General features: G+C 34.9%; 1 protein-coding gene across 4 annotated transcripts in view; it reads right to left on the reverse strand.

The window, feature by feature from the left end:
• LOC136037362 (S-adenosylmethionine sensor upstream of mTORC1-like) overlaps positions 1–27,268 on the reverse strand; it is a 67,384-nt gene that overhangs the window by 22,169 nt on the left and 17,947 nt on the right. For 2 of the 4 annotated variants that reach the window (XM_065720069.1, XM_065720066.1), the window contains exons 2-3: positions 21,234–21,459; positions 2,623–2,764 (exon numbers count right to left, since the gene is read on the reverse strand). The gene's annotated coding sequence lies outside the window, so the exon portion shown is untranslated. Of the gene's footprint in view, positions 1–2,622; positions 2,765–11,048; positions 11,234–21,233; positions 21,460–27,268 lie in introns of all 4 variants that reach the window. The other 2 variants (XM_065720067.1, XM_065720068.1) reach the window with 2 other exon arrangements.

Here is a 27,268-nt window from a genome sequence, read left to right on the forward strand (position 1 = left end):
AATTTACCCACAAGCTGAACTTTTTGTACTCAAAAGTGTTTGTATTAGATATTTTTGTGCTCAGCCAGTAACTAAAGACTCGGAATCTATCATGTAGCCAAGTCTGTTGTACTCAACAGTGTTTTTATTGATTTTTTTGATACTCATGAACAACTAAAAGACTCGGATATCACCATCTAGCTGAGGTTGTTGTACTTGACAGTGCTTTATTAAATTTTATTGATACGCTCTTAGCAACTAAAACTCTCAGAATTTACAAAATCCCTGAGTTTTTCTACTCAAATGTTTTATTAGATTTTTGATACGTAGGCAACAGCTAAAAGACCTGGAATTCACCAACTAGCTGAGTTTGTTGAACTCAAAAGTGTTTTATTAATTTTTTGATACGCAGTCGATACCCTAAATATTCGGGTTTTACCAACTAGCTCAGCTTGTTACAGTTAAAAATGCTTTTATTAAATTTTTATGTATTCAGTCAGCGACTAAAATATTCTTAATTTGCAAACTTGCTGTTTGTTATACTGGAAACTGCTTTTATTAAAATTTTTGAATACTCAGCTACTAAATCACACGAAATTTACCAACTAGCTGAGTTTGTTGTAAACAAAAGTGCTTTTTGTATTCGTTTTGGCACTCAGTCAGAAACTAAAATACTCGGAAACTTATCAACCTGAGTTTTTTGTAAGCAAAAGTGCTTTTATTAAATTTTTGATACTCAGTCAACAACTAAAACATGCAGAATTTACGAAACTAGCTGAGTTTTTTCTTACGCAAAACGGCTTTTGTAATACTCTTTTATATAGATTCATCAATTACAAAACTTGAAATTTACCAACTAGGTGAGTTTGTTATACTTAAAACTGCTTTTATGGAATTTTTTGCTACTCAAACAGCACTAAAACACTCGAAGTTTCTCAAGTAGTTTAGTTTTTTGCACTCAAAAGAGCTTTTATTAATTTTGCTGATACTCAGTCAACATCTGAGAGACTCGGTAATAACTAACTAGCTGAGTTTGTTGCACTCGAGGTTTTTTTTTAAATTTTCTCATGCGCAGTCGGGAGCCAAAACACATGGAATTTGCCAACTAGCTGAGTTTGTTGTACTTGAAAGTACTTTTATTAAATTTTGGATATGCAGTTGGTAACTAGAAGACTTGGAATTTACCAACTAGCTGATTTTTTTAAGTCAGAAGTGCTTTTATTAATTTGTTTTATATTTAGTCGGTAACTAAACACTCGGAATTTAGCAACTAGTTAAGTTTTTTGTGCTCAAAAGTGTTTTTATTATTTCATTTATATTCAGTTGGCAGCTAAAGTATTCGGAACTTACCAACTAACTGAGTTTTTTTTACTTAAAAGTGGTTTTAGTAAATTTCATCATATTCAATTATTAACTAAAACACTCAGAATTTACCAACTAGCTGAGTCTGTGGTTTTCAAAAGTACTTTTGTTAAATTACTCATGAAAAAGCCTGTTTATACATCTCTTACCATTATTTACTCCTTATTTTTTACTCCTATTAATTTTATTACTCCCTAATAATTACTCATATTTTAACTACTTCTATATTATTGATTATTTCTATATTATTTTTTTTACTCCTTAACCAAACGTTAATGAAAATCTAAGACCAAATTGATATGATAAAAAGATTTATTGCAAAGATAAAAACAAAAACATTCTAATAAGTGCAATCAGTAACCATTATTGGTATAAGTTGATAAATGGGAGTTCTTCCAGAATGATTGTAAATTATTATGTGTCATATTTCTTTTACACGCATCTTCTTTATCATCACTCAAGGAATTCTAGCATAATATACCTCCTTTTCCAAGACAATCGTTGTGCGTTTTAGTTTTCAAGGAGCGGTAAGGGCACCCGTTCCTCCACTAGTTCCTTACTTGGCCAATCTTCAACTGAACTTCTCTCCATTCTGTTTGATTTCATTTCATTCAGTATTTTTCTCCTTATCTCTTTCAGATTCACCTCATCAATTCCAATGTCCATGTGTTCTAGATTGGTTGCATTAGATTCATAAGATTTGGTGATTTCTTGATAACGGCCTTTATAGATGCTATAATCACAGTAAAAGATATTTATATTTCAATAGCAACAGCAACAGCATATATTACAGCAACAGCTGTAAGCATCAAGACAGTTTAGGTTTATAGACTTTTATTGCTTAACGTTCACTATTACACATCCACAAACCGTAAGTCCTATGATAAACCATACTTTTTACTGTGTTGAATGCACATACCACGAACAGTTATGTCCCTTGATATCCAATGTGCCAAAAACTTAACTTCACCTAATCTCATCTTCAGGATAGTGATAAGCTCTTTCAAATTTGGAACATTTTAACTGTTCTAAATTGAATAGTGGAATTCTGGGGTTACAGTTTGGATTAAAAGTTTATCTTTAGGCACATTACCCTTTGCATACAACGCTTCAACTCCAAAAAAATGCATATTTCTCCGACTTCTTCCTGAACTGTACTGAGCTTATTACAAACTTTATTATATGCTACATTCACTGGTCATAAATTGCAAATGGCTCATATGCCGTAATGTACTGATCCACAAGCTTTTATCATAGTCAAACATGTTAAACTTCACTTACCAGTGATAAAAGTCAATTTCTTCATGTTCCTCAGTCAATAAGAAAAATACACATTCAAATATAACTGCAAAAGATGATGATTTCAAGCCAATAAATTCAGTGTCATATATTTCAATCATCTTGGAGATTATCGATATAGTATCTAGAATAAAAAAATATAGCATAACTGTATTCTTTGTTACATGCATACTTTGTTTCTTTTTAGAGACTTTAACCAAAAAATTAGCATCTTTTTTAGCCTCAAATCAATTTTCGACATGTGCCTGTCTGTCTGCCTCTGTGTTAGTTTGTGTGTCTATATCTTTTTTTGCTGTCTCTTGCTCTAAAAAGTCCGAAAATGTTCCATCATATCACACACTTTTTTATTTCAAAATATTTTTATTTTCAAAAATACAGTAATAACATAGATCTATCCCTATTTTCACATGCTGGTTCAAATATATGTCTTTAATATATTTCACAGTTTCATTTAAAGCATCTTTTAGTTTATCTATATCTGTAGTCATAAGGTACATTTGTTCAAGATTGTCCCTAATATAACTGTAAAATTTACTGTAATGAAGAGGAAACAACTGACTCATGTCCTTGTAAGAAGATATATCATATTCTGTTAGATATATCATGTATCATATTTAATTTCATTTTAAAAAAGAGTGAAAAAATGTCCAAGTTCAAAAAGTAAAAAATTCTAAGTTAAAAAGTTTAAGCTCAATACAAAATTCAAAGTTAAAAAATCTAAATAAAAAAAGTAGCTACAAACATTATTTTTCTAATAAAAAAAATCATGACTAACACGTATATAATCTTCATTTTGTATTTTGAAAATATCGCAAGTGAATATCTTTTGTTATATAAATATTTAATGTCATTTAAAAATAAGTTCAAAAAATAAAAAAAAAATATTTCAAAATTCAAAGTAAGCTCTAAGTTCAATAAAAGATTAAAAAAATATCTAAATTAAAAAAAAGTTCGAAGTTCAAAAAATGTTCTAAGTTGAAAAAAATAAAATTTCCAACTTCAAAAAATTTTAAGTTCAAAAAAGTTCAGAATCAAAAAACAAAAAGAACTTGAATAAAATATGAAGCCTGTAAGCCACCTGAAGGGAGTTTTTATACTCTTTTTAGTTTTGATATTACTTTTTACCATCCCCTGAAGGCCCAGATCCAAAAAATTATCCATGAATTAAATTCAAAAATGGCTAGTAGGGAGGGTGGTCTTTTAAACTAAACGTGATATATGATATACAGACAATTGGGTAAAAAAGGGATTATAAACGTGTTTTGATAAACCAAAACTGTATGAAACACAGTTCCCATTGACTAATAATACGATAATAATACATAGAATACGTATCCCTTCCAAATATATAATAGAATCCGTATCGAAACTTGTCACCGTATCGAAAGTGACACCATGTCACTTCAAGTTTACTTCAACTACTTATAATAAGTAGGACCAGTTTTCCTTTTTTTATACTAACACTCAAGGTTAAAATGATCACGCATTGCTCTCTAGATGGCTAGTGCTACGTTTACATTCATTGCATTGTTTCAATGGCAAAGTACGTTGCAATCAAATGAATTTTCACCGGAAACAGTTATCTCAACAATAATACCAGATGGTCAACAGACTATATTTGAGGGATTAGTTAGATCTTTTGGCTCCAGGTAATACCCTCTATGTGTGTGCTAGTATCCATTGACCAATATACGTGAGGTTTGTAACTCCTTTTGGTTCCAGGTATACGCCTATGTGTGTGCTAGTATTCATTGACTAATAGACGAAGGGGTGGCAACTTCTTTTGGCCCCATGTACTTTGTGTCATCGGAATAGATCCCTGTGAGTGTCGTCTGAATATAGGGGTGCTGCTTGAATATAGAGACCCCTTATACTGCTTGGCCGTAGATATCCCATAGAGGCTGACTACTGGGACGTGGAGACCCCATACTACTAACATGTTACCAGAACCATAAGCAAGAATTATACATTTGTTATCAACTATTATTGTTATGTTTGTATCTTCTTTGCGTTCTATTATCTCTAGAAATGTTACTGTCGCATATCCACCACAATTACATTTGAATTTTTTCGATACTCCGAAGGAATCTAATCTCTCACTGTCACTACAGCGCACGCATACATTTCTAATAGTGTTACAACAAGTACTCGTTTCCATAGTTCAAATATTTGTCTTTGTTAGCATCTAACACTACGATAACTTTATTATGTGCACACACTTTATTAAAATATTTCATCTTCACATTTTAAAGTAAGATTTAAATGTTTACCCTTCCAATTCACAAATAATACTGATGAAAAATATACAATAAACTAGCTACTGTCGATGACCAGTCATAGAGTACCACCGGAGCAACCGCATATAAAATTCCGTAACCGGCGGAATACGGAGTGAAATTCGCGTAGTTTGAACCATGTAATCGGGGTACAGAAGTGGTAGAACTGGAACCAGAACTGTTGGAACCGGAACCTATGGGACTGCTGGAACCAGGACCAGAACTGGAACCGAGATCATAGCCAGAAGAATAAGAGCTTGAGCCGCTTTAACTGGGGCTAGAAGCGGTGGAACTGGAGCTGGGACTGTTATCTGTCCAGTGTGAATAGTGTGTCTTAGAGAAGGCCCTTAGTCTTTTTCTTATCTGACCAAAGTAAACTATGTGTCTTGGAGAAGGTCTTTAGGCTCTTTCCTTTCTGCCCAGTGCAAGCAATGTGTCTTGGAGAAGGTCCTTAGGGTGTTTGATATCTGCCCCGTTTTTTAGTTTATAAGATCATTTTTGTCAGAATACAGGTGCCGCAGGGTACCATGAGCTAGCCACAGAGTACCAAAGGGCCGTGGAATGCCATACAGCATCATGTTCTAAATATGAAATGATAAATCCCACTGTTCAAGTATAAACATCTGTCAGGATATTCAAACGTCTTACATCTCTTAAGTGATGATGACAGGTGTTACAAGGTACCATGGACAAGCCTCAGAGTTCCAGGAGCCAGCGCTTTGAAAACCAGTTGGATGACATCAATGACATAACAAGAGGGAAGGCTCAGTTTTGAGAAATAATGTATTTCATATCCCAAATGACATCCCATACTTAAAAATTATGCCTCAGGTATCATTTGAAGTATAAACATTTCAAATACACTTGCAACCTCTAAGATTGGTCACGATGTTGCAAGGGGGTAAGAAGTGCCATGGGGGCCATGCTCAAGCCAGAGAATGCCATGGTCCAGCCAGAGAGTGCCAGGGGCCTTGAACTGTTATGGTGGCATCGAAATAGGTTGGGAGTTTCGTCGACTTAAATGATCCTTGGAGATAAGAAGCACCCTGGTACCAGGAGTCTCACGGACCACGGAGAGACATGCCCCAAGAACACTCATGGTCAATAGATGGTGATTCATTTCTTGTCATCTCAGTAAATGGTTTTATCATATGCTTCAAAGGAATATACCCTTAAAGAATTTCAACTAGGTCTTATGTTCGGAATAAAATAAAAATTACGAGTTAAATGGTCATCTTACATTATCACATTAAAAATAATCATTGACAGGATTCATGAATAATCTTTGTGCATTCACAAAAAGCCTGTATCCTTGTCTAGCTTACGTCAAACAAATATTGAAAGTGGATTTTAAATTTACGTATCCCTTTAATTACCACTGGAAGGTATCTCCTGTCAACACCATCCTGAATTCCCATGCTAGCTTGCTTCTTAATTTAGATCGATAGATTCCCAGGATAGGATTCCCATGGAAAACAGACGTCATAGTATTCCTTACGAAGAAGGGAATAGGGGGCGATATCAATAAGTACATGAGGCCTATTGCATGGAATATATTTCTATGGTCACAAAATCATCAGTGCCTTGTCAGTTCAGTTGACTAAAGCGTTGTTCCATTGGAAATCTCGGGTCTCACGTTTGGTTCCTTCCCCAGATAAAAACCTTTGGTGTCGCCGGATTATAAAGCTTTCCTGAATATATCACGTCTTGCCTAAGTAGCTTGGGGAATGGCGTGAGGAAACATCTCGAAGAAAAAAATATCTCAAAGAAAAAACGCCTCGAAGAAAAACCTAGTATATGCGTTTTAATTTCCATATGTAAACAATTACATCCCCAAAAACTATTACATAATAAACACTTGTTCCCAATAAACCAAATAACCAATAACACCTGCGTCTTGCCCTGAAGACACAAATAACCCTAAATCAAAAGACATGTTTTGCATCTAGGTTAAAAGGGTGTATTTGCAATATCTTAGGAACGACTAATGGTATTAAGCTGAAACTTTCAGGGAATTTTGAGGTGGGAGCTTCACTAAATCAAAAGACACAATGGATATTAAGTTTGTCAAAGGGTGTATCTAGGATATTTCTGGGACGGCTAAGGGTATTTAGTTGGAACTTTCATGAAATGTTGTAGGGGATGCTGAACTAAGCAAAGAGCCACTATGTGCACTCAGGTCGTCAAAGGGCATGTCTGCAAGATCTCAAGAACGGCGAAGGGTATAAGCTAAACTTTCAGTGAATGCTGAGGTGGGTACTGAACTAAATCAAAAAATTTTAAGTGAGTCCAGGTTGTCAGAGGGTGCATATGGAATATTTCAGGAATGACTAAGGGTATTTAGTAAACGAAGCTTTCAGGGACAATAGAGGGGAAGGTTGGACTAAGCTAAAAGACATCATCTGCAGCCAGGTTGTCGAGAGGGTAAATCTGTTATGTCTCTAGAATAGCTAAATTAAATTTCAGATAATGTTTAGTGGATGTTGAACTAAACCAAAAGACACTATAAGACACTAAGACTCTATATCGACTCTTTAATGAGAAATTAAAATTAACCTTGCTTCGGTCATTAATCCCCACAACGAGTTGACGCTTCCTCTAAGGGAGAATAGTTTAGATTCTAGATAATAAATAGCCTAGATCTAGATCTAGTCTAGTAGTGTCTAGTGTTAATTTAAGGCTGAAATTTCGGAAGGGTAACTACTTCCCGGGAAGTTATGTTGTGGTAGACTCCAGGAGGAGAATTTAAAAGAAACTTTCCAGGAACAGTCGAATAATAAACCGAGAGTTTAAAATTTGACAGTATGGAAAATGGATTGTATAATTTTAGGAAAATAATTTGTGGAGTTGCTAATGGTGTCTTAGGGAAGGAGGTTAGGAATGCAGCTAGGCATATTAGTGAAAAAGCTTCTAAGTTTAATAGACAGGATAAGGGGCTTATACAAGAATTGTCTGATCATATGGAAACAAAAGGAATGTAAAAAAAGTGGAGAAAGCATTAAAATATGAACTAAGGAGATGTAAAGTGGAGGCCATGGATAAAATTGTTGAGGATCTGGAAGACGCAACTAGACGGCACAATAGTAAAATATTGTACTGTGATGTTAATAAATTGAGAGAGGGTAGTCAATTCCTGACTTGCCCACTTAAAGATAAGAAAGAAGCCACAGTTAGAGCTAAGAAAATGGGAAGAACATTTGGAGAATATGCTAAACCGAGATAATGTTGCAGGACAAGATACAGAGGAGAATAAAAAAGTTAGTGAAGGATGTGAAGATACAAGAGTAGAATGAAAAAAAAGGATATGAAGGAAGGTTTGTTTTGTGAAGAGGAATTAGTGACAGTTCTAAAAGGAAAAAAATTAGTAAGGCTCCAGGTGCTAATAGTGTGATAAATGAGTTCCGTAAATATGGTGATTCTGAGGTTAGAAATAAGCTACTAATGACTATGAATACGATTTTTGAAAAACGGGGAAGTACCTAGCGATTCTATGAAAACCTTAATTGAACCACTGTATAAGGAAGATGATAAAATTGACTGTCGTAAATATCGAGGCATTGTTCTGGTCTGTGTAGGTAGCAAATTACTTAGTATTATTATAATTTTTAAAACTGAGAGATGCTGTAGACAATGTTATAAGAGAAACACAGTGCGGTTTTAGGAAAGGTAGAGGATTTTTTGACCAAATTTTGCTCCTAGATTAATAATTAAGAGGTGCCTGAATTGTCAAACACCTTTGGTCCTCAGTTTTATAGATTATGAGCAACAGTTCGATTTTTTTAATAGAAGAGATTTAGCAAAGGTCTTATACTTGTGTGGTATACCAGACAAATGCATTAAAGTGACTTGTGCTCTTTACGAGAATAACACTGCTGCGGTTAAGGTAGGAAATGAGGTTAGTAACTGGTTTTGCATTAAATCAGGGGTAAGGCAGGGTTGGTTTCTATCCCCCTTTATATGGATCATTCTGACAGACTTTGTCTTAAGAAGCACAGAAAAGGTAATGGGATACCACAGAATCAAATGGGGAAAAAATTTCATCTGGATTTAGATTATACTGATCATTTAAGCATCCTATATGAAAGTGTGAGCAAAATGAATGAACTTTTAGAATTTTTGTGAGTTTAGAGTGCTAGAAAAAGCAGTGGCGGCGTTTCGTGGGGGGGTAAGATCATTTTAAGTTTCAAATTTGTTCTTTACTTCAACCAGATAATTGTTTTTATTAATCCCAGCTCGTTTTTAATATAAAAAACGCGAAAAATAGTGGTACATTCCGCTTCCTTATTAATATTTATGAAAATATACCGTCTATGGAGTCTTATCATCAAGATCAGCGTAACATCAATCAAGGAGAAGTTTTCTCTTGTTGGCAGGTCTAGTCCTTGAAATACATTATAGTGAGAAACAAGTTCGAGTATTTTCAATATCTAAATGAGACTATGGCACATTAATTTTTGCGTTTTATGTTAGATTTAACAATTATTTAATACTTGGTCTTGGCTATCCTATTGGGCAGTGTGGAAGGGATTCAGAGCTAAAGAGGTCTAAGAACCTTAAACCCCGAGAATTGAATGGTAATACAATTTTGTTGCTATTAAAACTAGTTCCAGTGGTGGCAATTGCCGGAGGGTGGGGGATATTTGCCTCCTGGATTTCCCCCCAGCCCTTGATTTAAAAATATTTTTTTATTTGGTATTTTCATGGAAAAAAGGAAAAAAATTGCCCCCCTCTTTAATTTTTTTTATAAGTATAGAATTGAGGCGGTTGAGAAGGAAACATGTTAAAAAACAATTCTTATACCTACTTCATAATGTGTAGAATAATTATAGTTAACACATTTTGACTGCAGCTGCACTATAGTATACCCGCACCCCTCCCCCTAGTATGTAAATATAGAACCCAAATTATATATTTCCCATGTATTTTGCCAAGCGTCACTCTTGTTTTAACCCGTGAAATTAAATAAAAAAAAAATATTAAATATGTAATATATTAAAGATAAATATTAAAAGAAAGTAAGTTTTTTTTCAACAAAAGTACACGTTTTGGGTTTCATATGTAACTTTATGATTGCCTTCACTGCTCAGAATTAGTTAATAAATATGGTTTTAGAGGTCCTGAATTGCCTCGGAAATGTAAAATTCCATTGAAATTATGCGGGGGTACAATAGTCCCATGTGAGACACCGCAAGAGTTTCAAAAATGCGGTGTTGTATCCTGTTATTGATGTCCTAACTACAGTATTTACAGTAAAATACTGGGAAATACATAAAGTTTTAGAGTAATACTACAGTACTACAGTAAACTTATGTATTTCGAAAACTAAAACTTTATTGTATTTTCACAGTGAGTTTAATTTATTTAATTAAATTAATATTTAATTAAATTTATTTAATTTATTTATTTATTGATGTGCTAACTACAGAAACTGAAAATAGACTAAAAGAGAACAGTTTGGAGGTTTTGAACAACTTAAGCAGAATGCTAGGGACAAACAAAATGAACAAAGACAGTGTAAACTCACTGTGAAAATACAGTTAGCTCGATTTTTAACGCTGCATATCTTAGTTACAGTGTTTTTACGGAGTTGAGGGTATCAAAAAAACCTTCTAGAAAGAGCATCTGGTTTTGCTAAAAAACAACGCTTGAAATGTGTGTTTCCTCTGATATTTGATCGTTTTAAACTGTACTTCGTTATTCCTATGAATTCTGTGTCGTGTGAACGATCTTTTTCTTGCCTTCGATAGTTGAAGATGTATTAATTAATTAATTAAATTAATTTATTTGTTATACGCTTATTTTGACAATTTAAGCGGAGTAAAAACATTAAGGAAAGAAAACCAAAATAACACAAACAATACAATTAATACAGTCTAATCAAAGGGTAGAAAGAGAAGTACAAATTGACCTTGATAAACTGATAAAGACACTTAATATAGAATGTGTATTGGTCCAATAAGAGGGAAACCCACATACTTCCGCCGTATACCCAAGCCAAATTAATCAAACACTTGGAGAACTATGGGTTCTATCACTATATTAGCTCTATGACTATCTAGCTTGGTTCTACTGCCCTAGCAATGATGCAGGGACGGATAATAGATAGACATATCTATTAACAAATGAACTAACCTCCTTTTACACAATCGTAATAATGGGGGAATTAATCCAAATTTGCTTCTCACTCAATTGAACTATCTGTTTTGGCTTTTTCTACAATTAGCCAAGACTTGATGCCCACAACTGTTCCATTTTTCAAATAGTTCGTGGTAACGAAATTTAGTAAGGAGCGACCCCGCTCAATAGTAACCAAAACTCTAAAAAAGGAATTTTTATGACAATAGTTACATCAATAACTTATAAATATATAAGTTTCATTAAGTTTAGACTTACCCATCAAAAGTTATGTGCCTAACAAAATTTGACTTATTTTAGAAAATAGGGGGAAACACCCGTTAAAAGTCAAAGAATCTTAACGACAATCACACCATCAAATTCAGCGTATCAGGGAACCCTACAGAAGAAGTTTCAAGCTCCTATCTACAAAAATGTGGAATTTTACATTTTTTGCCACAAGACTGATCACGGATGCGTGTCTATTTTTTTTTTTTTTTTTTTTTTTTTTTTCAGGGTTGATCGTATCGACTCAGTGGTCCTAAAATGTCGTGTGAGGGCTCATTCTAACGGAAATTAAAAGTTCTAGTGCCCTGTTTAAGTGACTAAAAAAATTGAATGGCACCTAGGCCCCCTCCCACGCTCATTTTTTCCCAAAGTCACTGGATCAAAACCTGAGATAGCCATTTTATTCAGCATAGTCGAAAAACCTAATAACTTTGTCTTTGGGGACGACGTACTCCCTCACAGTCCCCGTAGGGGGGCCTGCAAGTTACAAACTTTGGCCAATGTTTACACATAGTAATGGTTATTGGGAAGTGTACAGACGCTTTCAGGGGGATTTTTCTGGTTGGGTGGAATGGGCTGAGGGGAGGGGGTTATACGGGAGGAACTTTCCGTGGAGGAGTTTGTCATGGGGGAAGAGAATTTCCATGAAGGGAGCGCAGGATTTTCTAGCATTATTTAAAAAAAAAACAATGAAAAAATAAATATGAAAAAGTTTCTTCAACTGAAATTAAGGAGCATCATTAAAATCTGAAACGAACAGAAATTATTACGCACATGATAAGGTTCACCTCCTCCTAATACTTCACTCTTTACTCTAAAGTAATTTTATTGATTTCAACTATTTATTCTACGGCCTTTGTGATTCAGGGGTCATTCTTAACGAATTGGGACAAAATTTAAGCTTTAGTGTAAAGAGCAAGATACTGACGATTCGTACAAAAACATACGAATTTAGAAGTTCGTTACGTAAGTTAGTTTGTAAGTTACGTGTATTTTTACTAATTAAAACGTCCGTAAAATTAAAATTTCCAGTTGCCTTTTTAAGTAACCAAAAAATTAGAGGGTAACTAGGCCTACTCCCTCGCTCTTTTTTTCTCAAAATTGTCCGGTCAAAACTATAAGAAAGCCATTAGTCAAAAAAAAAAAAAAAAAAAAAAAAAAAATCTGCAAATTTCCTTTTAATTATTCATGTGCAGAGAGCCAAAGTCAAAACATGCATTAATTCAAAAACATTCAGAAATTAATTTAATAAAAAAACGAGTTTTTTTTAACTGAAAGTAAGGAGCGACATTAAAACTTAAAACGAACATAAATTATTCCGTATATGAAAGGGGCTGTTACCTCCTTAACGCCCCGCTCTTTACGCTAAAGTTTTTTACTGTTTTAAAAAATAGAGCTGGAAGAAAGAGTCTAACTTTAGCGTAAAGAACGAGGCGTTAAGGAGGTAACTGCCCTATTCATATACGGAGTAATTTATGTTCGTTTTAAGTTTTAATGTCGCTCCTTACTTTCAGTTTAAAAAACTTGTTTTTATGGCACTTGGTATTAACCAAGTGACATATAGCAATCGCAAATTCTGTCGGTCTGTCGGTCCCGGTTTTGCTACTTTAGGCACTTCCAGGTAAGCTAGGACGATGAAATTTTGCAGGCTTATCAGGGACCGGACCAGTTTAAATTAAAAATAGTCGTTTTCCCGATTTGACCATCTGAGGGTGGGGGGTCGTTAATTCGGAAAAAAAATTGAAGCATTTTTAACTTACGAACGGTTGATCAGATCTTAATCAAATTTGATGTTTGGAAGGATATCATGTCTCAGAGCTGTTATTTTAAATCCCGACCGGACCTAACGGGTGATCGGATGTCAATGAAATTTGATATTTAGAAAGATATCGTATCTCAGAACTCTTATTTTAAATCCCGACCGGTTCTGGTGACATTGGGGGGGGGAAGTTGGGAGGGGGAACCTAAACTTGGAAAACACTTAGAGTGGAAGGATCGGGATGAAACTTGGTGGGAAAAATAAGCACGAGTCCTAGATACATGATTGACATAACTGGAACAGATCCGCTCTCTTTCCGGTAGTTGGGGGGGGGGGGTTAATTCTGTTAATTAGAAAAAATGATGTATTTTTAACTTACGAACGGCTGATCGGATCTCAATGAAATTTGATATTTAGAAGGATATCGTGTCTCAAAGCTTTAATTTTAAATCCCGATCGGATCTGGTGACGTTGGGGGGAGTTTGGGGTGGGGGAGCCTAAAATCATGGAAAACGCTTAGATTGGAGGGATCGGGATGCAACTTGGTGGGAAAAATAAGCAGAAGTCTTAGATACGTGATTTACATAATTGGAACGGATCCGCTCTATTGGGGGGGGGGGTTTAATTCTGAAAAATTAGAAAAAATGACGTATTTTTAACTTACAAAGGAGTGATCGGATCTTCATGAAACTTCATATTTAGAAGGACCTCGTAACTCAGATCTCTTATTTTAAATCTCAACCGGATCCAGCGTAATTGGGGAGGGGGCAGTTGGGGGGGGGACCAGAAATCTTAGAAAATACTTAAAGCGGTGAGATCAGGATGAAACTGGATGGGAAGAATAAAAACCTGTCTAAGATACGTGACTGACATAACCGGACCGGATCTGCTCTCGTTGGTGGAGTTGGGGGGGGGGTAATTTTGAAAACTGAGGTATTTATAACTTACGAAAGGGTGATCAGATCTTAATGAAATTTGATATTTAGAAGGATCTTGTGCTTTAAAGCTCTAATTTTATATTCCGACCAGATCCTGTGACATTATGGGGAGGTGGAGGGGGAAACCGGAATTCTTGGAAAACAGGAAAATTGGGGTACTTTTATCTTACGAATAGGTGATCGGATCTTAATGAAATTCGATATTTAGAAGGAATTCATGTCTCAGAGCTCTTATTCCAAATCCCGACCAGATCTTTGACATTGGGGGGAGTTGGAGGGGGAAATTTTGGAAAACACTTGGAGTGGAGGAATCGGGATGAAGCTTGGTGGATAGAATAAGCAAATGTCCTTAATACGTGATTGACGGAACCGTACTGGATTCGCTCTCTTTGGGGGAGTTTGGGGGAGGCGTTCAGTGATTTGGCGAGTTTGGTGCTTCTGGACGTGCTAGGACGATGAAAATTGGTAGGCGTGTCAGGGAGCTATACAAATTGACTTGATAAAGTCGTTTTCCCAGATTCGACCATCTGGGGGGCTAAAGGGAGAGGAAAAATTAGAAAAAATTAGGTATTTATAACTTACGAGTGGGTGATCGGATCTTAATGAATTTTGATATTTTGAAGGAAATCGTGACTCAGAGCTCTTATTTTAAATCCTGACCGGCATTAAGCCTCCTATTTTCCTTTTAAATCAATCTATTGATTCATAGAATTTTGTTAGAGCTCATACCATATGATCTCTTGGCTCTTAGTTCTTCTTGCCTCGTCACAAGTGCCATATGAGCTCTTGCTCTTGTTTTATTTAATTAATTCAAAAATCAACGGACGACTACAAGTTTCGTAACACATCTGTTTGGATTGTAGGTTTATTTTGTATGAACATTCGTCTAATTTTGAAATATCATAACATTCATGTTACAATATAATATTAGACTTGGAATTATATGTATTAAAACTTGGAATTATCCTTTTTTTTGTTTTTGCTTTATGTGGCCCGCTTATTTCAATGCTATTCATTATTATAAAGCAGCAAACCTACTACCAAATCCATTTAATAAAAATTCGTAAGTAATATTTCAATGAATCACGCATAGTGAAAGTTTAGCGCAACAAATTTTATCTTACAGAGTCTGTTCAAAATTGCGTGCAACTGAATAGCACAACACACGGTTCTGTTAGAATGGTACTTAGTTTATGATTAAACATAAAAAAAAACAAGTTTTTCAACTGAAACTAAGGAGCGACATTAAAACTTAAAACGAACAGAAATTACTTCGTATATGAAAGGGGCTGCTTCCTCATCAACTCCCCGCTCTTTACGCTAAAGTTTGACTCTTTCTCTCAACTCTTCTTTTTAAACCAATAAAAAACTTTAGCGTAAAGAGCGGGGGCGTTGATGAGGAAGAAGCCCCTTTCATATACGAAGTAATTTCTTTTCGTTTTAAGTTTTAATGTCGCTCCTTACTTTCAGTTAAAAAACTCGTTTTTTTATTTAATTTCTGAACGTTTTTGAATCAATGCATGTTTTGACTTTGGCTCTCCGCAGAGGAATAATTAAAATGAAATTTGCATATTTATTTTTTGCATATTTACGTAATTTATAAATTAGCTTACGTAACGAACTTTATTATTCTCATGTTTTTATTAGGCTACATATATGAGGGTTTCAACCCCCTCTTCAGTACCTCGCTCTTTACACTAAAGCTTAAATTTTGTCCCAATTCATTAAGAATGACCCTTGAATCACAAAAGCCGTAGAATAAATAGTTTAAATTACTAAAAATACTTTAGAGTAAAGAGCAAGATATTAGGAGGAGGTGAGCCCCTCAAATGCGTAATAATTTCTGTTCGTTTTAAGTTTTAATGCTGCTCCTTACTTCCAGTTGAAAAAACTTTTTCATATTTATTTTTTCATTGTTTTTTTTAAATAATGCTAGAAAATCCTGCGCTCCCTTCATGGAAATTTTCTTCCCCCATGACAAATTCCTCTATGTAAAGTTCCCCCAACAAATCCCCCTCTTCTCAACCCCTCTTCCAACCAATAAATCCCCCTGAAAACGTCTGTACACTTCCCAATAACCATTACTATATGTAAGCGCTGGTCATAGTTTGTAACTTGTAGCCCCTTCCACGGGGACTGTGGGGGAGTAAGTCGTACCTAAAGACATAGTTATAAGGTTTTTTGACTACGTTGAATAAAATGGCTATCTCAGAGTTTTGATCCGTTGACTTTGGGAAAATAATTAGCTAGCGTGGGAGGGGGCCTAGGTGCCCTCCAATCTTTTGGTCACTTAGAAAGGGAACTAGAACTTTTCATTTCCGTTGGATTGAGCCCTCTCGCAACACTTGGGACCACTGGGTCGATACGATCACCCCTGGGAAAAAAACGAAAAAACGGACCAACATATAAACACGCATCCGTGATCTGCCTTCTGGCAAAAAATACAAAATTCCACATTTTTGTAGATATGAGTGAAACTTCTACAATATGGTTCTCTGATACACTGAATCTGATGGTGTGAGCTCAGGGCTCAGGGTGTTTTTTTCGCAGTTAAAAGAAGCTAGGAAAAATAGTAAGATAAGTCTTCAAACCAAGGTTAGAATTTTGGAACCTGCATGAATGACAGTCATAAAAATGGCTTTGAAACATGGGCGCTCCGAAAAGCGGAGGAAGATTTGCTAGATGTTTTCCAGAGAAATTACCGACGGATTGTTCTAGATGCCAGGCTGACTGACCGCATTTCAAACAGTAGGCAGTACGAAAAGTGTTGTTCAATTTCACTTTCTAGGGGTTGTAGGGCTACAATGAGAGAAAGGTTGAGATGGCTAGGGCACATTCTGCAGATGAAAGATGATAGATTGTCGGAGATTGTTCTTTTCGGCCTTCCGTCTCGGGCTAAACCAAAAGCAGGTCTTCCGCGACTGGGGTAGGAGGATGTCATAAGGAGCGATTTAAAGGAAATGGAACTTCCTGGGATGGTGTAAAGAGGTAGGCTTTGAATAGATTTGGACGGAGGATGAACCTACGTAGCTGTGTTGGCCTCAAGTGGTTCGGTGCTGTGGTGAGTGGTTAGTCGTAGTAGTAGTAGTAGCTGAATAAATAAAATAAAACAGAATATATAAATTGAGGTTGTCAAACCAGGATATCTGGAGTATTCCAGAAGTGGCTAGGGTTATTACGTTGAAACTTTTAGGGCATGTTGTTGGGAGTATTGGACCAAATCAAAAGACACTATAAGCATCAAGGTTTTGAGAAAGGGGATACCTGTAATATCTCAGGAAGGGCTCAGGAAATGTTAACTTTCAGGAAATATCGAAGAGGATTTTGAAGTAAATGGAAAAGCTATACGTACATTCATATGTACGTATCAAAAAGGGTAGGCCAATCAATCTATACCAAATGAGGCCAAGGGTGTAAATTAAAGGCTTAGTTTAATGTCGGATAACAGGATCATGTGGTTTTTAAATTTGACTTCGGGGGATCAAAAATAACAAATGTTCAAGAACAATATATTATTTTTATGTTGATCACCGTAAATTTTCAGGCCTTTCAGGCACCTTAGTTAAAATTCTGGAACTGAGTAAAGCTTATTCAGAAACAAATCTGGTTGCATAAATTCTTGACGTCCTATTTTGCCTTTTTTTTCTTTTTTTTAACGCCAAACCAGAGCTCTGTTTACTAAATGAGCTTTGTTCCAAAACTACCAAATTATAAATAGAAAGTGGAGATCTTAATTCTCAAGCGGAAAAACTTCATTAAGGACCTTATGAGTATTCTTTTTATTAACAAAAAAACGTTATTACTTAATAAAGAGAAAAAATTAATTTGAAAACTGTCTCCAAAAAATAAAATTTTTAAAGAAAAGTAAAAAGCTATATTTGTCCAAAGATGACGGGAAATAAAAGCAAATGACAATTCAAACTTAAACTAAAAATTACTATCTCTTACATTGAGCCAGGACCTAAAATATTATTTACTTTTTTAAAAACAAATATTTTAGAACCTTCATTTTGACGCTACAAAATTGCACCAATTTGTTTTTTAATTGTAATTTTTTTTATAATAAATACAAAATAAACCGCATTTTCTCAAAGAAACGCGCTTATAAACCTATGGAAATTCCATTTCACTCAACATGGTTTATCAGAGGCCCTAAGTTGGGTTTAAAATAGACACAAAGCGAAATCTATCGATTGAATAACGCATAATTTGCGTCATTACGGCACGTGGAATGTAATTCTTCGTGGTAAAAAATAACGAAGACGAAATTATCAAGCCAAATTATAAATATGCATTTTTATGTGCATATGGTGTAAAAAAGTATTTTTTTTTTAAAAAGTGTTTTTAAAACTTTCCCATTAAAAAAATGTTTCCTCCAAAAGTACACGAAGTAAGGTCTCCTTCCTTTTAACTTTTAGGTTAATCTTGTCGCAGGAAGGTATTACTCAATTTAGTTTATTGAAAGAACAATATAGGTTATCCTTAGTGAACCGTTGGTTTATGCGAGAAAACTTTTAGTAATTATTATTTTTTCTATTTAGCTTGATACTTCAATGATGATGCGCAAGGCCGTGTCAAAAAGGTGGGATTTCAGGGCTTAAAATCCCCCCTCGAAAAATTTATCTGACTCAGAAACAAATTGCATATAAACATAAAACAAAATCATATAAACAATTTTCTTATGTGTTTTTAAGTTTTTTGTATTCCCCACCCCTCCACCGAAAAAGACCCTGGATATACGCTTGCTGAGACACCATTTTGGAGGATTTTTTTTTTTACTTTTTGTGAAAACTCATGCAATTTTTTTCGCGTGTATCCCTAACGAATGCAGTAAAATACGCGACGCACAGGGTAATGCTGCAAAGGGGAAGATTAGAATAAAATACCCCCCAGGAATTATTTTTGTAGGGGGAGGAGGGATAAACTTAAGAAAGATACGGAAAAGAATAAATATCTTGTTATGTATGGAAAATATCAAATTTTTATAATTAATTATAAGAAACTTGTTCGAAATTTATCTTAATAAACATGCTTTTCTTCAAAGTAGGCCTAATATCAACTAGAACTCCCACGGGGGAAAAGCAACGGGAGGTAACTTCCCAACCGTAGTAGCAGGGTATCTATTTGTCAGAATTTACTGGGAGCAACTTTGCGGTTTTTTTTTTTCGATTTAAAAAAATAAAAAGTTCAAAAAGGGTATTTTTCAAAATCAAAGGAGGAAAAATAAAAGTAGGCCTATGGGTGAGTGGGAGACAAACTTACCCTCCCAATTGATTCCCTTAGGAGGAGTATTCAATTCTTTGCCCTGTCCCCAGTGTCGTATCTAGGAGTTTTTTCAGTGGGGGGGGGGGTATAAAAGAAGTTTTTGGCACTTGTGTCTCATAGCCACTGCGTTGAAGTTCTTGGTCTGAGTAGAACCGGTTTCCTTTTGCATTTCAGTACATACTCGGTGATAATCAGCTTAGCGTGAGAGAGATAAACTACAATGTAGGATTATTTAATTAAAAATTTTATATATAAAGTCGGTATTTTGGTTAGGTTAGAAACAATTTAAATACCACTTAAAGCAATGCGTTCTGAGCGGCCTGATTTCCATTATTCTCTGTTGTAGTTTCCATAATTTTGTTCCTTAAGCATTACATTTTCATCATATTTAAGTATATTTCATTAGGATTAACCTTACTTCACTTCTTGATTGTGGTAGCTAAAAGACTCGAGAACCGGATTTTTCTCGGGGGGGGGGGGGTACAAAATAAAACTTTAAAAACCACATTGCATTTTTTTACGCTTTACGAGTCCGAAAAATATTTCGAGAGGGGGGGTCAAGTCTTCCTAGTTCTCCCTTTCCTGGATACGGCCTTGCCTGTCCCAAACAAATAATTTTGCAATTTTCTCTGCAATTCTCTATATTTAAGTGGTTATTTTTCACACTCTTAGCCCCTGTATCCGAAATTCCGTGCGTACACACTTGCTTTCAACTCTTTATCCCCTTTCAAATTTGTGTGCTATACATAATGTAATTTATTCATTCATAAGCAATTCTAAAAAGGAAATGTCAAATTACTCTTACAATTTCGACATAAAAGTATTGATGAAGCCTTTTCATTGGCTGGGAACTTATAAGATACTTTACGACCGAGTTTTGTAAATGGTTGTTTTAGCAAGGGTGTATTTGCGAATAGGGATACAGGCCTTCATTTTTTGTAGGCATTTCTGTTTGATTTTTTGCATATAATTTGCGACAACATTTGGGTTGAAAATTGAAATAAAGATGTGCATAAAATGAGTTTTTGCAGATAAAATGTTGACTTATACCCATGTTTTATGTAACTTTGACGTTTTATCTTGCAGTTTAAGCATTTAAGGAGACATTAAAAATAAAATTTGTGTGGTTGTCTATTACCAGTAAGAGGGGTAAAAAAAAATCACCAAGTCCTGGATATGACTGATTTTTTTCCTTCTTTCAAGCAGGGGGACCTTTATGAGGATGACTAGTTTAGCCACATCCTCCTAAAACTCAAAAGTGTATTCAATATAAATATAATTTATATATTTTATATGCATATAATATATTATATATATATGCACACTCAAGAAGTGAAGTTTGGTGACAATAAAATGTGGTGAGGCCTGATAATTTTTGGCGGACAGGGGATTTTGCCATGAGCACAAGAGAGGCCAGAACCGCCACTGATTCTAATTAGGTGCTCCCTAGATTTTAAAAATTACATCTTAATTACAAAAAGTGAAAAAAAAATCGGAAAAGCTCCCCATAATTTTAAAAATAATTTTTCGGCTATCGTTATTTAAATTATCTTTATCTCCGAGTGTGTATCCATGATTTGTTTCTTTCTGAGGGGAGGAGGGGGCTTACAAAAAACTTTCGAAAACGTATCATAATTTTCAATTTTTTGTTACATTTTTACGAGCCTTAAATTTGGTAAATTGGCACCAGTCACCATTGCCGCTGTAAATATATGAAATGTGTGTCAAAATTTTCTTTGATAAAATACAGTTTTTAGTTAGTTTTCCAGAAAAGAATACATGAAAACCAAAGGCTCCCTTGGTTGCCCAAGTTTACCCCAAATAGAAAACATTAGCGTTAAAAACTTAACGTTACTGTTACAACAGTAGCATAACGTTAACAGTAACGTCAATCATACACGGGGCCGAATCCAAATGATGAACAAGATGAATCATGTCTCATAAATTACTTACTTGTATTTTTGGCGGGAATTAGACTTTTCCACCTTGCCTGGCATCAAGGATGATCATTGGTGCTTCTTGGGAATAGAGTTGACCGGAAGGTCCCGAGTCTTGCCGGTACCCCTAAAGGGTTAAGGCAGCCTTTTTGCAGAGGCTGTTGTCCATAGATCTGGATCTTGCGCCCTGCCGCAGATGTCCTCATATAGAGAATCTTCAAGCTACTGTGTTTTGTGCTACCCTGCAATTTAACCCATTGCTGAGAAATAATAAATTTGATCTCATAAATTAGTGCAAAAATATACATAAAATACCTACAACTTTCAACATCAGGTGACTGGTGGAAGGGTGATTTCCTACGCTACTCGATGGCAACACGGAGATACAGTGTTGATACATTAATCCGGCTATTGAAACTATAACATTAATTAAAACCAAATAATAAAGGTAAAATAGCTGAGTTTTCATAGTTATAATTAAATCGTAGAAGTTGGCTCATTTAAATCGTAGAAGTGTGAAACAATTTGAAAATATGTGAAAAACGTTCAATTTTTTTTTTCTCTGCAACAGAAAAATTGGAGCCACGTGGGACCAGTCTAAGACTCAAAAGCATGTAAAATCTATGTCGAAAAGAGAGGTCTCCACCAATGGTGGAAATTATCACTTTTATTTTTGTTTTATTTTATATTCAATTATTCACTTTTATTTTTATTCTTTAAGGTGCTTTTGGTCTGTGGTAGAAAAGACGCTGTGACAAGGCCAGACATGCATATTGAATTTAGTTTCGAAAAGGTCACATCAGTTTGAGAGAGACATTAAAAATAATTGTGATTTATTCTTTTTTATAACATAAGGATGACTGGGGTTAGACCACTCCAGGGTTCAAAACTTCACAAAATATATGCCAAAAAGTGCTCACTTTGAAAATATGAAGGAGTTATCCTTTTTATTTTGTAATTTTGACCCTTGGAGTAGAAATGAGGCTTCAATGAAACAAGTACGTGGAATTTTATTTCAGAGGGGGAACAACTGTTCCCCAGCAGAGAATGAAACAAGTACGTGGAATTTTATGTCAGAGGGGGAACAACTGTTCCCCAGCAGAGAGACAAAAAAGTTTTTTCCAATTTCGTTGCCAATACAGCCGAAGCCGAGCAGGGCCACACCATTCTAAGGCTCAAAAGTCAATAAAATATGTGCTGAAAAGGGGTATATCCAAAACACAGGGGAAATCAACTTCTTTCTTTAATATAATTTTGGCCCCTATTGTAAAAACAAGTCCGTGAGGCTCACGAAATTTATTTTAGAGGAGATGTAGCAGTTAGAAGGATGCCAAAAAATATGACTGATTTATTTTACCATCGACATAGAGGAGTGGGACAGCACCACTTTAAGACTCAATGTCTAAAATATGTTCAAAGAGGGAAATATCCAAAATATAAGGGGAATTAGCTCCGTTTTATGTTGATTCGGTTCCTAGTTTGAAAAAAAAATCTTTTTTATTTATTTAGAAAGACCGAGAGATAATCCGTTTGGCTGAGGCATGAGGAAAAAAACTTCGGATAGGCCTGTTTTTGGGAAATTTTCATGCTTTGGAATTTGACATTAAATTTTAGAGTTTCAGGAGGACGAGGGGAGGAATTGACGACCTCTTAACTCCAAGGACAATGAAGTACTAAATCAATAGTTAAATACATGCCTTTTGGTCGGTCGTACAAACTAAAAAAAGAAGAAGAAGAAAAACAAATTGTTGGTAGGTTTTATAGGTCTGCACAAGGAAACTGAAGAGATTGAACGGTTCTGATGCAAGAATTTATTCTGGACACAAGCTACAGGCCTCAATCGTCAATTAATTAAAAATGGCCTCTCCCTTATTCACCAGTCCCCGCTGGATCCCAGCTTGCCTCCCAGCTGAAATTTTGCATCTTCAAATATTTTTTCAAAACTTAAAACGAAAATAAATTATTACATATATCTTTCAAAATTCTTTTCTTTCATTCATTTCAGTTATTTGAGAATTGCTCAACATGTGACTTTCATTTTCTTTGACCTCATTGGCCGTTTTGTTACCATGCCTTACAAATTTAGTTCCGGAAATATTGCTAATTTAAGTTACTTGGGAGATTCTTTCCATGGAGACATTTTTCGTGGGAGAAGGAAAATTTTCACGGAGGGGGAGCTGAATTTCTCGACATTATTTAGAAAATGATCAGCGATTAAATAAAAATAAAACAGTTTTATGAAAATAGGGACGTAATTTGGTATGGTTCAGGGGCGTCGACTGCCCCCCTCCCTATATATTAGTCCCTGCCAGATCCCAGCTTGCTTCACAGCTGAAATTTCGCCTCTTCAAATATCTTGTCAAAACTAAGATAGGCATATATAATTCAAGTATCCACAGAAATAGATCAGTTTTATTAAATATTAAATAAAAAAAACGAGTTTTTTAACTGAAAGTAAGGAACGACATTAAAACTTAAAACGAACAGAAATTACTCCGTATATGAAAAGGGTTGTCCCCTCCGCAATCCCTCGCTCTTTACGCTAAAGTTTTTAATTGTTTTAAAAAGTAGAATTGTGGCAAAGAGTCAAACTTTAGCGTAAAGAGCGAGGGATTGTGGAGGGGGACCACCCATTTCATACACAGAGTAATTTCTGTTCGTTTTAAGTTTTAATGTCGCTCCTTACTTTCAGTTAAAAAAAACTAGTTTTTGTTATTTTTTTGTATTTTTTATTTATTTGTTATTTTTTACTAGTTTTATCATTGTTGCTATAGGATTCTCTGATACGCGGAATACGATGGTGTGATTTTTGTTAAGATTCTATGATTTTAGGGGGTGTTTCCCCCTATTTTCCAAAATAATGCAAATTTTCTCAGGCTCGTAACTTTTGATGGCAAAGACTAAATTTGATGAAACTTATATATTTAAAATCAGCATAAAAATTCGATTGTTTTGATGTATCTTTTAGCATCAAAATTCGGTTTTTTATAGTTTCGTTTACTATTGAGCCGGGTCGCTCCTTACTACAGTTCGTTACCACCAACTGTTTGATTCCTTTGCCTCTATGGTACTATGTGCATCATTTTTTATTTTTCACTTGTTATTTTCACTTGACTTGAGAGACGTGGCTCCAACTTTGTCTCCCTCTAGTATTTTGACGAAATTACACCACTGTATGAAAAATATCATAAAGGGGAAGGGTCACCCCAAAAGTCCGCTCATATCTGCGCACACGCTTTATTTGATAAAATAAAAATGTCTTTATAAGCCAAACCTTATTATATTCTCGTAAATTGTAAAATTTGTTGATGAAAATTCTAGTTAATAATAATAACATTAGTTTACGTATAGACAAGCTAACAGAGATAGACATTAAATGAACAAAAAGCAGATGACAGCACTTAAAATCAAATACATAAACACATTATAAATACAATAAGAGGTTTGAAATAATTATAAAGTAGCAAACAAAGAGCTATATCTGGTTCAATCCTACTCTAAAGATTTTTTCAAGCTTTAAAATTGCCCAAAATGATTTCTTTATCATTCTATCCAGCTGTGTATGTCAATAAAAGTTTTCTAAAAAAAATCACTTCAAAAAATCTAAGGGGAGTAGCAATTTTCTTAGGGAATGCAATCTTGTAGGGGAATGCAATTTTTTGCATTCCCCTACAAATTGGAAGGGTTTTCAACGGATTAGCCAGAAGTAAGGACCGTATTTACGCCTGGCCTGATGACTTAAATTGACTTATTTGAAAAAAATTTAGTAAATTTCGACCTAAATTAAAAAAAACATAAAAATCAAGAAAATTCTAAGAAATTTGGAGAAAGTAGAAAAACTAATACAAAAATCAACAGTAAAGTAGAAAAATCAACAGGAAGTAGAAAAATCTACAGTCCAGGGAGACCTGGACCATAGACCCTCCTATACACATGCCCGTCTACTACGCCAACCAAAGTCTTTCATTTATAAAGTTCAAATCTATGACAAATAGTTTTGCTTGCGTTGAATGAAAAAAAAATGATATTTACAATTAACTATTTTTGGATGTGTCTTATGAGCAAAGCAAGAATCACCATTGTGATGCAACTTATATAAAATATATACTATATTTTCGTCATTTATTTAAGACTCATATTCATTCGTCGTTAATGTCAGTGGTGTCGTTTGGGAGGAGCAAGGGGGGAGCCCCACGATCATTTAGAGAGAAAAATTATTATATAGCCCATGCCCCTTTACTCTGTGGATGTGTACCCCTCTTGCCACCACCCCTCCCCCTCAAATATAATTCTGGAGCTACACCCCTGATTATTGTGTAGCTACTTAAGGTCGGCTAGCTAAACAAACCCCAAAATTCACCCCAGGGAAATTCTTTCAACCAAAATGTAACCTGGCAAAATTCAGCCTAGGAAAGAATACGTTTAATAGAAGCAAGGAAAAACAGGCATGGAATTTTGCCTGGTTTCAATTTTTTTTTTTTTTTAAGCTGAAGCCTATCTGGATTGAGCCCTCCACTCATGCTGAAATTTATTTTTAAATGAGGGGAAAAATAGAGAAATAACAAATTAGAGAAAGAATTAAAACGTGGAATTGCGCTGAAAACCGTGAGATCTCACACGCCTAAAAATTAGTTTTGCTGCATGGAATAAGCTTATGCAAAATGATTGAATTTCTGTGTCCATTTACCAAATTTGCAAGGTATTGTATATATAAAATGGACAAATGGCGTTAATTAGGAGTATGGGGAGATGTGTTGTCCCCTCCCTAGATTTTTGAACAATCCCTTATTACGGGGTATTTTCCTTGATTTTTTTTATTTTCATTTAAGAAATGACAAACTTTGAACTTTAGATTTTAAAATACGTTTTGCCCAACCTTCTAAATTCTATTCAATCACCATTAAAATAGACAGCATATTGAACAAACTAGTTTGGGATGTGTCTTATGAGATAATCGCTGTTTTTTTTTTTTTTTTTTTTTTTTTTTGTATAATAAACGTTAATTTTTGCTGTGCATTTAGGACTCAATTCTCTCCGTCGTTGCTATGTTGCTACTTTAAGGTCAGCTAGCCAAACTTAATCCCAGAATTCAACGAACGCAAAATTCACCTAGGCTAAACTCACTCTACCTCAGACTCAACCTAGTAAAAGTGGGTGTTTACAGGAGATTAAGATAGTGGACGTGGAATTTTTCTGGCCTAAAATTGTCGTGAGTTAAGTTTTTTCGATATGAACTTTACTGGATTGGGCTGCCTAATAAATTACGATTCCGGAGAAACGCCAAACTATATAACACAAATATATAGAATAAGGAAAATGAAAGGGTTTTAGAAGGGATCAAAGCCTAAGAGTTTCATATGCTGCCTGGGAGGGGATGAAGGGGGCTGGAGAACTAAATTTAATGTCTACTGAATACTTTCTAATTATAATTCACTCGCTTGAAATTTTCAAGAGTTTTATGTAATGTTTTTATCAGAGTTTTTGTAATGGACTTAATTTTGTCAAATACTTTGAAAATGCTACTGGGACTGCTCTGTAATCCTATATAAGTTTATTAAATACTAAAAATGTCAAACAACCCCATGGGTACTTTTCTTTGAGGTATCATAAATTCCATAAAAACAGTCTAAATTCTCCCGTCAGGTTACTTCCTATATAATTTAGGAGACAGAGGCCCGACCAATAGAACCAGGATATACAGTAATAGTGGTTTGTTTGTATCCTAACTGTGCCCCATCTTCTTACTCATTTAGAAATTTTGGAAATTTCTTTCTGTTTCAAACAAAAAAAAATATTAACCAAATCTATTTTGAATTCGCCAAATATCTGCTGCATCTGCCTCTTTGGACATTGGAATTTACTCTTGGAAGTATACTTTTGGAAGAGTTTTATGTCGAAATAAACTCTTGGAAATTTCCATGAGTAGGTTGAGTGGTTGGAGTCATACTAGCCAAGTAGCTGCTGTATTGGACTTAACATTGTGTGTCCGTAAGGGCAGGGGCTGGAATTCTTGTGTCACTGATTATTTGACTCGGAACAGGGTTTATAAGG

The sequence above is a fragment of the Artemia franciscana genome, chromosome 16 (genome assembly GCF_032884065.1).
Source record: "Artemia franciscana chromosome 16, ASM3288406v1, whole genome shotgun sequence".
Lineage (NCBI taxonomy): Eukaryota > Metazoa > Arthropoda > Branchiopoda > Anostraca > Artemiidae > Artemia > Artemia franciscana.